The sequence below is a fragment of the Tachyglossus aculeatus genome, chromosome 19 (assembly GCF_015852505.1).
Source record: "Tachyglossus aculeatus isolate mTacAcu1 chromosome 19, mTacAcu1.pri, whole genome shotgun sequence".
Taxonomy (NCBI): domain Eukaryota; kingdom Metazoa; phylum Chordata; class Mammalia; order Monotremata; family Tachyglossidae; genus Tachyglossus; species Tachyglossus aculeatus.
This window is the reverse complement of record NC_052084.1, coordinates 38,374,538-38,385,788: the sequence shown is the minus strand read 5'-3', so window position 1 is coordinate 38,385,788 and position 11,251 is coordinate 38,374,538. Positions and strand designations below refer to the sequence as shown.

Sequence of the window (11,251 nt, the reverse complement as noted above, 5' to 3'; positions counted from 1 at the left end):
CTGGACTATGATTGTTCTGCTGAATCTCTGGATGCGGTGCTAATAAATGTCAGACTGGTTTTTCTTCTCTCAGAAAGCTTTTTCTTGATCCCATCCATCCCTGCAAAGACAGTCTTCTTGACCCTGCCTGGCAGAGGTGACTGTGCTGAAGCTTCCAGCTTCCCTGCCCTCCTCTGCCTCCTGCATGGGATCAGGCGTGGGGGACTGGGCCTGGGTCATAGAAGCTCACGGCTCCACCCTGGTCCTCCCTTTTGTCACTGAACAGTTGCCACATCCCGCTGCGCTCCCTGAATAATTTAGTGATCCATCCCCCAGTTTAGCACCAATGGAAGCCATCTTTTCAGAACTTCTGGTGGGAATAAATAACAAATGAAGAATGACTTTCCTTGCTTCATTAAACATTTAGACCATTTCCAACCTTGATGTAGCTGCCTGTCACCTTGACAGCAAATGACAGAGTGCAGCGATATGGGAGACATTTTGACTCCTGCAGAAAAGTGACTGGAAGGTTCTACCCTTTCCACGTCCACATAGATGATCTCTCTGTAGCATGACAGTTTACTCCTGGGTAAAAGGGATAGACACCTGCATCTATCTCAGTGCTTAGCAAAATGCTTGGAATATAAAAAAGACACTCAACCAATTACCATCATTAATAAAACCAGAACTCATCATCCCATTTGATGAGTTGTGGTACTAAGTGATTCTTAAAATAGAAATGGTCCTTGTTACTAATGTCCATGCAGCTCAGGAGCAGGTGTTGGCTGTTCCACTGGAGACCAGGGACTCCCAAAAGATGGGGAATAGCAGCAGAAGGTCAAGGGACCCCCCAACTCCAGGATTCCAGGAACACAGGCAACAGGGACTTAGAAAAGCTATGAGAGTGGTCAGCTGAGTAAGGGTTCTTTAAAAATCTGCCCCAGGTTTGAGATGCCACATCGACATTATTTATGAGTGGTTTGTGCTGCTTCAAATGTTCCACTTGGGAAAAGACTTCACTTGACTTCTGCTTCCTATCCCTATCCAGGGTACAAACTTGTGGCTTTAATTGCTCCAGCTCTGTTCAGCAATATGTGTGACACTCCCAGGGAGAATGATTTATCTCCTAGTGCTCCAAGTTCCTTTGTTTTTTTAGATGCTCCATTCTGGGCTAGCTATTGGATAGCACCATGAATATCTCAAGTAATCTCTGACCCCAGTCTTATCATGTCAATCCTCAGGTGAAATGTCATGGCCAGATTTCCACTCAACACTACTCGGTGTTTGACTTTTGTTAGGTTTGACTCCATTGTCTTAATGGTATTTTTTATGGTGTTTGTTAAGTGTTACTATGTGCCAGGCACTGTACTAAGCACTGGGGTAGATACAAGGTAATCAGGTGGACACAGTCACAGAGAAGCAGCGTGGCTCAGTGGAAAGAACACAGGCTTTGGAGTCAGAGGTCATGGGTTCAAATCCAGGCTCCGCCACCTGTCAGCTGTGTGACTTTGGGCAAGTCACTTGACTTCTCTGTGCCTCAGTTCCCTCATCTGTAAAATGGGGATTAAGTCTGTGAGCCCCACGTGGGACAACCTAATCACTTTGTATCCTCTCCAGCGCTTAGAACAGTGCTTCGCACATAGTAAGCGCTTAATAAATGCCATTATTATTATTATTATTATTATTATTATTATGTCCCACATGGGGCTCACAGTCTTAATCCCCGTTTGACTGATGAGGTAGCTGAGACAGAGAGAAGTCAAGTGATTTGCCCAAGGTTACACAGCAGACAAGTGATGGAGCCAGGATTAGAATCCAGGTCCTCCTAACTCCCAAGTCTGCGCTCTATCTACTAGGCCATGAGCACTTACTGTGTGCAGAGCACTGTACTAAGCCCACCCAGACCATCACTTGTTTTGTTGCCATGTCTGAGGTTTGCAGCACCTGGTGCTGTTATTTCTTTTGCCTCCTTGTCTCTTGATTCTGTCAAAGATTCTGCCTCAAGAAATGACACTCCTTTTTCTATAACAGTACGCCATGCTGATCTCTCCATAACAGTCTTCTACCAGTTTTCAGCAGGGATGCAGCTTCTTCTAATGCATTGCTTTCCCACATTGGTAAAACGCTGTGGTAAGTTTCACTGTACTCAGGGTCTCTGACAGGGTGGGAACAGTGACCGGCACCAGCCAATATTCCCGGCATTTGGCTCTGGTTTCATTCTATGCACTCTGATATGAATACACCCCTCTTTCAACCCCCACTCCTCACCCTCGTGCACCAGGTGTCAAAAATTGGGCCAAACAGGGGCAACTCTCCAGGAATCCACCTCATTCCCACCCCCTGGACCTCCATGGTCCTAATTTAGCATGTTGGTCTGAATAGTGCTGGTTTCGGGCCAGTGCTACTCTCACAATTGCCCCCTCACCTCACCACTGATTACTGGATCAGATGCTGCAGTGGGTAGGGGCTCCCACTCTGACTTGGCTTCTCTGTGCCTGCGTGCCACCTGTGGAGTGCGTGTGGCTCCTCTCCAGAAAGAGGAATTGGGAGAAATGGGTCATGGGATTGAAAACGATTCTTTCCAGCCAGAGGAAGCAGTGTGACTCCCTCCCAGGGGGCCACTCAGAATTTGCAAGGCATACTTTGTGATCTGGATGAAAGGGAGCCAAAATGCAAAACCTAGGAGACTGGCCAATTTATGAATGCATTTTTCTCTCACAGCAGGAGCTTCACTGTCATTACCCTAATAGGCTGAGGGCCTGTGCTCTGAGAAGTGAATCTTCTGTTGGAACAGAACAGAGACTTGGTGTTCGTTCATTCACTCAATCAATCAATGGTATTTATTGAGCACTTATGGTGTACAGAGTACTGTTCTAAGCACTTGGGAAAGCCCAGTACAATACAGTAGGTGGACATGATTGCTTTCCACAAGAATTTTATGGACTAAAGGGGGAAACAGACATTAAAATTAATCACAGATGAAATCACGTGGCCTAGTGAAAAGAGCCCAGGCCTGGGAGTTAGAGGACCTGGGTTCTAATCCCGGTCTACCATGTACTTGCTGTGGGACCTTGGACAAGTCACTTCACTTCTCTGTGCCTCAGTTCTCTCATCTGCAAAATGGGGATTCAATGCCTGTTATCCCTCCTCCTCAAAATATGAGCCCCATTTGGGACCTGATTATCTTGTATTTACTGCTTACTCTACTGAGCACTTAAATGCCAAAATTATCATTATTGTTATTATTATTATTATATGTACATAAGTATGGTGGAAGTGGGGTGAAAATGAAAGTGCTTAGGCAAAATCCTCCCTCAGTAAAGGAAGTTATTTAGGAACCTAATGGGAAGGTTGTGTCTATTATTTTCTCTGTGGCCATTCCAGACTTTTAGCAAACAGATTATATCATTTCCAATTTGAGTTCATTCTATTTCATTTACTCCAATGTTGCATTGAGTCTCAGGAAATGACAACGTCCCTCAGTGAGTAAGCTGGCGCTCTTAAATCAGATGAACGCAAATAGAAAGGCCAACTCACTTTGCTTGTGAACAGTTTGTCTTTCGTATGGCATGCTGGAGTTTGGGGACCTGCTGTAGGCCCGGGGGAAGGAGCAATGCTCAGGGAATCAGGAGGCCTCGGCTCTGGTCCCAGCTCTGCTTCAGGAGAATGTCAGCTTCAGGGGCTGGGCCATTGGCAGGGAAGGTTTCTAACAGAAGAATCAAGGAGGACTTTCTGTGAGGTGGATGGGCCCAGCAGGGAACCTGAAATTAGCTGACCAATGTGGGCAGTGAAGACCGGGGCTGCTGTCACAGCCACCCTGATATATCGCGCTATGGTACAACATCGGCATTTTGCTGCGGTCACTTTGGACATACATAGTCTCTCCCCTTGGCCCCTTATATGCCCAGCATGCCTCCCCCACCCCCCAGTTGCTGCAACCCTCCTAGGAGGCAGCCTGACCAGTGGGTAGAGTTTGGGCCTGGGGGTCAGAAGGACCAGGGCTCTAATTCTGGCTCCACTACTTGTCTGCTTGTGTGATCTTGGGCAAGTCACTTAACTTTTCTGTGCCTCAGTTATCTGTAAAGAAGGGATTGATTGTGAGCCACATGTGGGACATGGACTGTATCCAACATGATTTTAACTTCTATCTACCCCCATGCTTAGTTCAGTGCCTGGAACAGAGTAAGGGCTTAACAAATATCATTAAACAAACACACACACACACGCACAAATTCCTAACTGAATGGTAGCAGAGATGGAGAGAGTACAGTCTGCCACAAGCTTACTCCCTCCCCTTCCTCCCCTGCTCCCTCTATGCTTTCCCCTTCTCCACAACCTTCAGGCTCTCTTCCACTGCCTTGGTGGGATTGGAGACCTTCAGGCTCTCTGTAGGGGTGGCCTGGGTCCCATAGTGAGCTCCTTGGCCTATTTAATATAAATCTTCCAAGTGGATGATGCTACAGAGGCATTCCCACCTCACGCTGGACACTTCAACCAAATCCAGGTCTGACTAGTTTGGCCCAGCAACAGGACAACCTCTCCCTGACTTGAGACATTATCTTCCTCAGGAACTCACTTATGCCCTTAAAACTTAATTTCCCAGTGTTTAGATAAGCACCCAAGAATAAGAGATTACAATTTACAAGGAGCGGTTCATTCTTTGGGTATGAAGAAATTCGATACTTGTATTTAACTGAGGGAGAAATATCTTCATCTAAGCCAACATTAGAGCCAAGTGAAGTTTATTGGATATTGTGTTCTGAGGCTGCTTATCAGCATTCATAGCATGTCTTAATTTCCTGTGACTGGGAAGAGCACAGGAGCAGAGACTGGCTTGCCAGAGTATTCTACAGGGGACTAAACGGCCCATCTCTCCCTCTGACTATTTTGGGTCAGATCTCTTGAGGACAAATTCCTTTAAAATGGGCCCCTGAAACAACTTTCCTTTAAACGGGGATTCTCCTCTTCCTCTAGCACTCTTGAATTTTTAATGCCAAAACTCTCTGACTTTGAGGTAATGCTGCAAAATTACATTAGCTTAAAACATCCCCCAGTCCATAAGATTTGAAGTTCCTTATAGGTAGGGAATGATTCATTTTTGTTTTGGATTTCCCAAATTTTTAGTACAGTGCTTTGTACTAGTAAGCATGCCATGAATGCCGGAACTGCTACTACTTGAAGAAAGTGATTCAAGCCACTTTAAATTTAGCATTAGCTAATGACAGATCTCTTTATCATAGATAATGGCAGAGCCCCTAGTGTGTTACCACAGAGTGCCTTTTGGCTGAATAGGAGGTGAAAGTAATACATGAAAATTAAATTAGACAGAGGCACAAGTTTTTAAAAAGTATTCAAAATCTCAGTACATATTTAGTCAATCACCTACTATGTGCTGAACACTCTTCTAAGAGCTTCGAATAGTACGTTAGGGTTAGGAAACCAAATCTCTGCCCTCAAGGAGCTTACAGTCTAGTGAGGGAGACAGACACTAAAATGATTAACAGGCAGTTGGAGGGATGAAAAAGAGGTTATATGCATGAGTTGAATTCTAAAGTAATGGCACATAGGAGATGCACGTACATGCTCCTGGAGGTTGTGAATACACCAGTGAATAGGTGGTGTGGATATATTGAGATGGTAGTTGGGCAGACATAGGATGAGGACAGCTGAGGCCTGTGAGATTTCAAGTGGGAGGGTGTTCCCGTCAGAGGAGAAGAGGAATAAGAAAAGGTTTGGTGGTACGTAACAATCCTTGTTTTTATCACTTTTTTAAAAAAATACATCATTTTGGTCAATTGCTAGGATCTTGGAAACACAGTGAGGCCTAGAATATTATTCCCTGTGGGTCCAGCAATCTTCCACTTAACAGTCTATCGTGGGACCATATAAGAGCTCTAGTGGGGATCAAGCATCGTCCAGAAGCAGCTGGTAGAGTGAAAGCTGGCAGGAGTGGGGTACGATGGTAGCCAACGGAAGGTGTAGTGAATGTACCCGTGACTCAGAAGAGGTCCCTTTAAGGAGGAATGTGACTTTAACATGTTTTGTTTTGTTGTCTGTCTCCCCCTTCTAGACTGTGAGCCTGTTATTGGGTAGGGACCGTATCTATATGTTGCCGACTTGTACTTCCCAAGCGCTTAATACAGTGCCCTGCACACAGTAAGTGCTCAATAAATACGATTGAATGAATGAATGAATAGAACAATCTCTAGACTGTGAGCAGCAGGGACTGCATCTGTTTGTTGTTATACTGTACTCTCTCAAGAGCTTAGCACAGTGCTTTGCACAAAGTGAGCACTCAATAAATGCAATTGAATGAATGAATGATTGAGGAATGCCCTCCCAACCTTTACAGGACTGGAACTCCGCGCAAAACGCAGTCATCAGAGACAGTAAATCTGAACCAGACTAGGAAGGGTTTTCAATAAAAGCCATTAGGAGTCGACAGAATCATTCCAGCATGCTCTATTTCAGGATGAGTTCTCAAGCCAGCGCCTAAGTCAACCAATGTTTTTTTAAAAGGGAAGAAAATTTCTCTACACAAAAACAGCATCTTGGTGGATGCCAGAACAAAGTAAGAAGATTGTGTTAAGATGGATCAGGCTGGCTAAAGGGCAGGGTGGGACAATTTCGGGTCAGTTGAATATTCAAAATGTCTCAGGAATTTTCCCTGTTCCTTAGACCATGCTCGGCTGCAACAGCCTCATTGATGACCCATGCTTTGAGTTGCCCTGCCATTACTAATTCATTCTGTTTCCTTCTCTATCCATGACAAGCAACAGGGCTTCCATCCAGAGGAAGAATTAAAGATCTCAAAAATCAATGAGATGTCCCAAGTGGAAATTAGTCTTTTCCAACTTTTTTCTAGTCACAAAAGTATTTGCGCTACATTGATGTTGACACACTGGAAGAAGACATTTTTCTCATGCAAGATAAATGAAAATATGTGTTATATGTCCCATGAAATGCAGGACCCAGGGAGAAGGCAAAATGTAAGCAAACACCAATTTACCGATTAGTAGTATTTACTGAGCACTTTCTGTGTGCAGAGCACTGTACTAGAGAAGCAGCATGGCTCAGTGGAAAGAGCCCGGGCTTTGGAGTCAGAGGTCATGGGTTCAAATCCTGGCTCTGCCAATTGTAAGCCATGTGACTTTGGGCAAGTCACTTAACTTCTCTGGGCTTCATTTCCCTCATCTGTAAAATGGGGATTAAGACTGTGAGCCCCACGTGGGACAACCTGATCCCCTTGTATCCCCCCAGTGCTTAGAACAGTGCTTTGCACATATTAAATGCTTAACAAATACCATCATTATTATTATTCTCTGGGCCTCAGTTCCCTCATCTGTAAAATGAGGATTAAGACTGTGAACCCCCTGTGGGACAACCTGATCACCTTGTAACCACCCCAGTGCTTAGAACAGTGCTTTGCACATAGTAAGAGCTTAATAAATGCCATTATTATTATTATTATTATTATTATTATTATTATTATTATTACTACTACTAAATGCTTGAGAGAGTACAATAGAGTAACATCACATGATTCCTGCACTGGAGCATGAAGTTTACCTTGCCACCACCCCACGGTGTGTAATTCTGCTTAGGTAAAGTTGATGGAGAAGTTGGCTTGGGTAAGGCCAGCCACAGTGGTCCCTATGGAAAGTTCTGCTTACCACAGTGTACTTCCATTGTGTGAAATTCCCGTTCTCGTGCCTTCGTTGTCATGGTGATTACTGACCAATCTTCCTGTCGTTCTAAGGTTGTTTGCCATTTTACCATTTTTCTCTTTCCTATAATTAAATCATAAAAAATCTTATAAAATAATTTGCTGTTGAGATCACCCAATAGAAATCCAGCTGCAAGAACTCCAACCTGCTGAAAGAGGAAGCTATTTTTTGAAGTAAGTGACATTTGGGCTCCCTTGATTTACTTCTGGTGAAAGCTGAGCATGGCAGTGTCCACCAAAGTCACCCCTCCTGGATTCTCAATTCCGCAAAAAATGGATTAGCCCAACTACACTTTGGTAACAGCTGGTGAATGCTTAATTTGTAAGAAAAGAGGTGCCCGGGCTACAGATTGCCAGGTCTGAACCCTGGCACACCCTGAATTCAGGCTTCAGTTGGTTTCTGAGTTCCTTGGTGCTCAGTGTGAAAGCAGAAAGCTCCTTGTGTCCCATCCACAAGCCCACAATTCCATTGGTGAATAGACCTATGCCTCCATGAGTCTCATAATAATAATTATGGATTCTATTATGCACTTACCATGTGCCAAACACTGTGCTAAGGGTGCTGCAGTGCTGGTCTGCTGTGTGATTCTGTGGCTCAGTTTCCTCAACTGCAAAATGCGGAGAAGATATTTCCCCTTACCTGCCTTCCCTTGGGAAAGTCACTTAGCCTCTGGATGTCAGTTTCCTCCTCTGTAAGTGGGAGAATATGATCTCTGTTCTCCCTCCTCCTTCCTAGACTGTGAGCCACATGTGGGACAAGGACTGTATCCAATCTTAATATCTCGTATCTGCCTCATGCTTAGCACAACGCTTGGGACACAGTAATTGCTTAAAAAACACTGTCAATATTACCCATGTTTAGTTTCCTTTTCCCCCAGGAATGCTGAATATGGTGCAGTGGATACTTTCATCCTTAATGCTCAACGCTGAGGCTAGCACAGGGCACATGCCCCTCTGTCTCTGGAGGAAGAGTTCCAATTGTGCCTGCCAAGAGTTGGTGCCAACGCAGGCATGTGCTGTGTAAACAATTTCCACCGTCCTTTTAAATTTACGACCTCATTTTATCCGTAGATGATCTGTTTTCAGATTGTTTGTCTGATTCCTGCATTTTTCATCTTAGCCTCATTTTCTGCATCGCAGGCTTCCATCGTGTGATGGAGATGAATCAAGCTGTCCCAAACTGTTTGTGGTGCATTAATCACCCAGAACTCTTCAGGGGACTGCTTGCGCTGTGCCTGCCTGCCTTCTCCTACATCTGCTCCCTCCTTCCTTTTCTGGCCCAGATGGAAAGAGCATGGGCCTGAGAGTTAGAGAACTTGGGTTCTGATCCCAGCTCTGCCTCTTGCCTGCTGTATTATTCAATCAATCATATTTATTTAGTGCTTACTATATGCAGAACACTGTATTAAGTGCTTGGGAATGTACAATACAACAAAATTAGCAGACCTGCCCCCTGCTCATTCTGAGCTTCCAGTCTACAGCGTGAGACAGACATTAATATGGATAAATACCTTGGGCAAATCTATTACCCTCTCTGTGCCTGAGTTTCCTCAGGCACAGGAAGCATAGAGAAGCAGCATGGCTCAGTGGAAAGAGCATGGCCTTTGGAGTCAGAGGTCATGGGTTCAAATCCTGGCTCTGCCACTTGTCAGCTGTGTGACTCTGGGCAAGTCACTTAACTTCTCTGGGCCTCAGTTACCTCATCTGTAAAACAGGGATTATGACTGTGAACCCCCTGTGGAACAACCTGATCACCTTGTAATCTCCCCAGCACTTAGAACAGTGCTTGGCACATAGTAAGTGCTTAATAAATGCCATTATAATTATTATTTCCTCATCTGTAAAAGGGGGGTGAAATACCTGTCCTCTGAAATTACTGTCCTCCCTCCCCTTTAGACTGTGAGCCTCATGTGGGACAGGTGCTGTGTCTGACATGATTATCTTGTATCTGCCACATGATTGCCTTGTATTCTACCTGTCTAGTACAGTGCTTGGTACATAGGACATAACAAATATTATTATTGTTGTCGTTGTTGCTATTGTTGTTACTATTATTGTTATTATAATAACAGCCTTGTTTGGATCAGGGAGTGAGATCAGCAGGGTCTTTCTGCAGGAGGACGGTCCCTTCAGGGAGGAGATGAGTGGTTTGGACCAACAGACCACCGGTCAAATGGGTAAGAGAGGGTCTGGAGGATCTTACTGTCTTTGACAGGTTTGGGGGTAGTGAAATGAAGACAGAGGAGGTGGGGCTGAGTGAGCTGAGTGCACCAGGAGGCAAAGTCACTCTTCTGGGCCCGGGGTCCCCTGACCCTAGTCTGCAGGGGTTGGGGGGGGGGGGGGGTCTTTGGTGGGGCCCCAGCTGCTGAATAATAATAATAATGATGATGATGATGGTGGTGTTTGTTAAGCACTTACTTTGCGCTGGGGTACAGACAAGGTAATCAGGTTGTCCCACGTGAGGCTCACAGTCTTCAACCCCATTTTACAGATGAGGGAACTGAGGCACAAAGAAGTGAAGTGGCTTGCCTAAGGTCACACAGCAGATAAATGTAAATAGCATTTACAGAGAAGCAGCGTGGCTCAGTGGAAAGAACACGGGCTTTGGAGTCGGAGGTCATGGGTTCAAATCCCGGCTCTGCCAATTGTCAGCTGTGTGACTTTGGGCAAGTCACTTGACTTCTCTGGGCCTCAGTTCCCTCATCTGTAAAATGGGGATTAAGACTGTGAGCCCCACCGTGGGACAACTTGATCACCTTGTAACCTCCCCAGCGCTTAGAACGGTGCTTTGCACATAGTAAGCACTTAACAAATGCCATTATTATTATTATTATAAGTGGCAGAGGAGGGATTACTGAGAGCTCATCTCCTCGAGGAGGCCTTCCCAGACTGAGCCCCTTCCTTCCTCTCCCCCTCGTCCCCCTCTCCATCCCCCCATCTTACCTCCTTCCCTTCCCCACAGCACCTGTATATATGTATATATGTTTGTACATATTTATTACTCTATTTTACTTGCACCTATCTATTCTATTTATTTTATTTTGTTAGTACGTTTGGTTTTGTTCTCTGTCTCCCCCTTCTAGACTGTGAGCCCACTGTTGGGTAGGGACCGTCTCTCTATGTTGCCAGCTTGTACTTCCCAAGCGCTTAGTACAGGGCTCTGCACACAGTAAGCGCTCAATAAATACGATTGATTGATTGATGAGAACCCACATCCTCTGACTCCCAAGCCCGTGGTCTGGCCACTAAGCCACGCTGCTTCTAGGGGGAGGGAAGGGGCTTTTGCCATGCCACCCCGATGCACCTTCGCCCTTGCTTTCCTCCTCCTCCTCCTCCTTCTGCTCTCCCCCTCCCTCCCCAGCAACTCCTCCCTCTCTTCCCCTTCCCTCTCCCCCCTCCCCATCCGTCCTCCGTCTTCCTCGTCCCTCCTCCGCCCCGTTGTGGTCCGGAGCCGGCCGGACCCAGGAGAGCAGGACTCCAGAGGCCTCCTTCAACTGTCCCGAAACTTTGCCCCGGGAGGAGCCCCAGGGGAGGTAAGAAAAGGAC

At 45.7% G+C, this 11,251-nt stretch overlaps 1 protein-coding gene across 1 annotated transcript in view; it reads left to right on the top strand.

The window, feature by feature from the left end:
- The first annotated feature begins 11,199 nt into the window (after window positions 1-11,199).
- Window positions 11,200-11,251, top strand: part of BVES (blood vessel epicardial substance) — a 46,290-nt gene continuing 46,238 nt past the window's right edge. The window contains exon 1 of the mRNA XM_038760893.1: window positions 11,200-11,238. The gene's annotated coding sequence lies outside the window, so the exon portion shown is untranslated. The remainder of the gene's footprint in view (window positions 11,239-11,251) is intronic.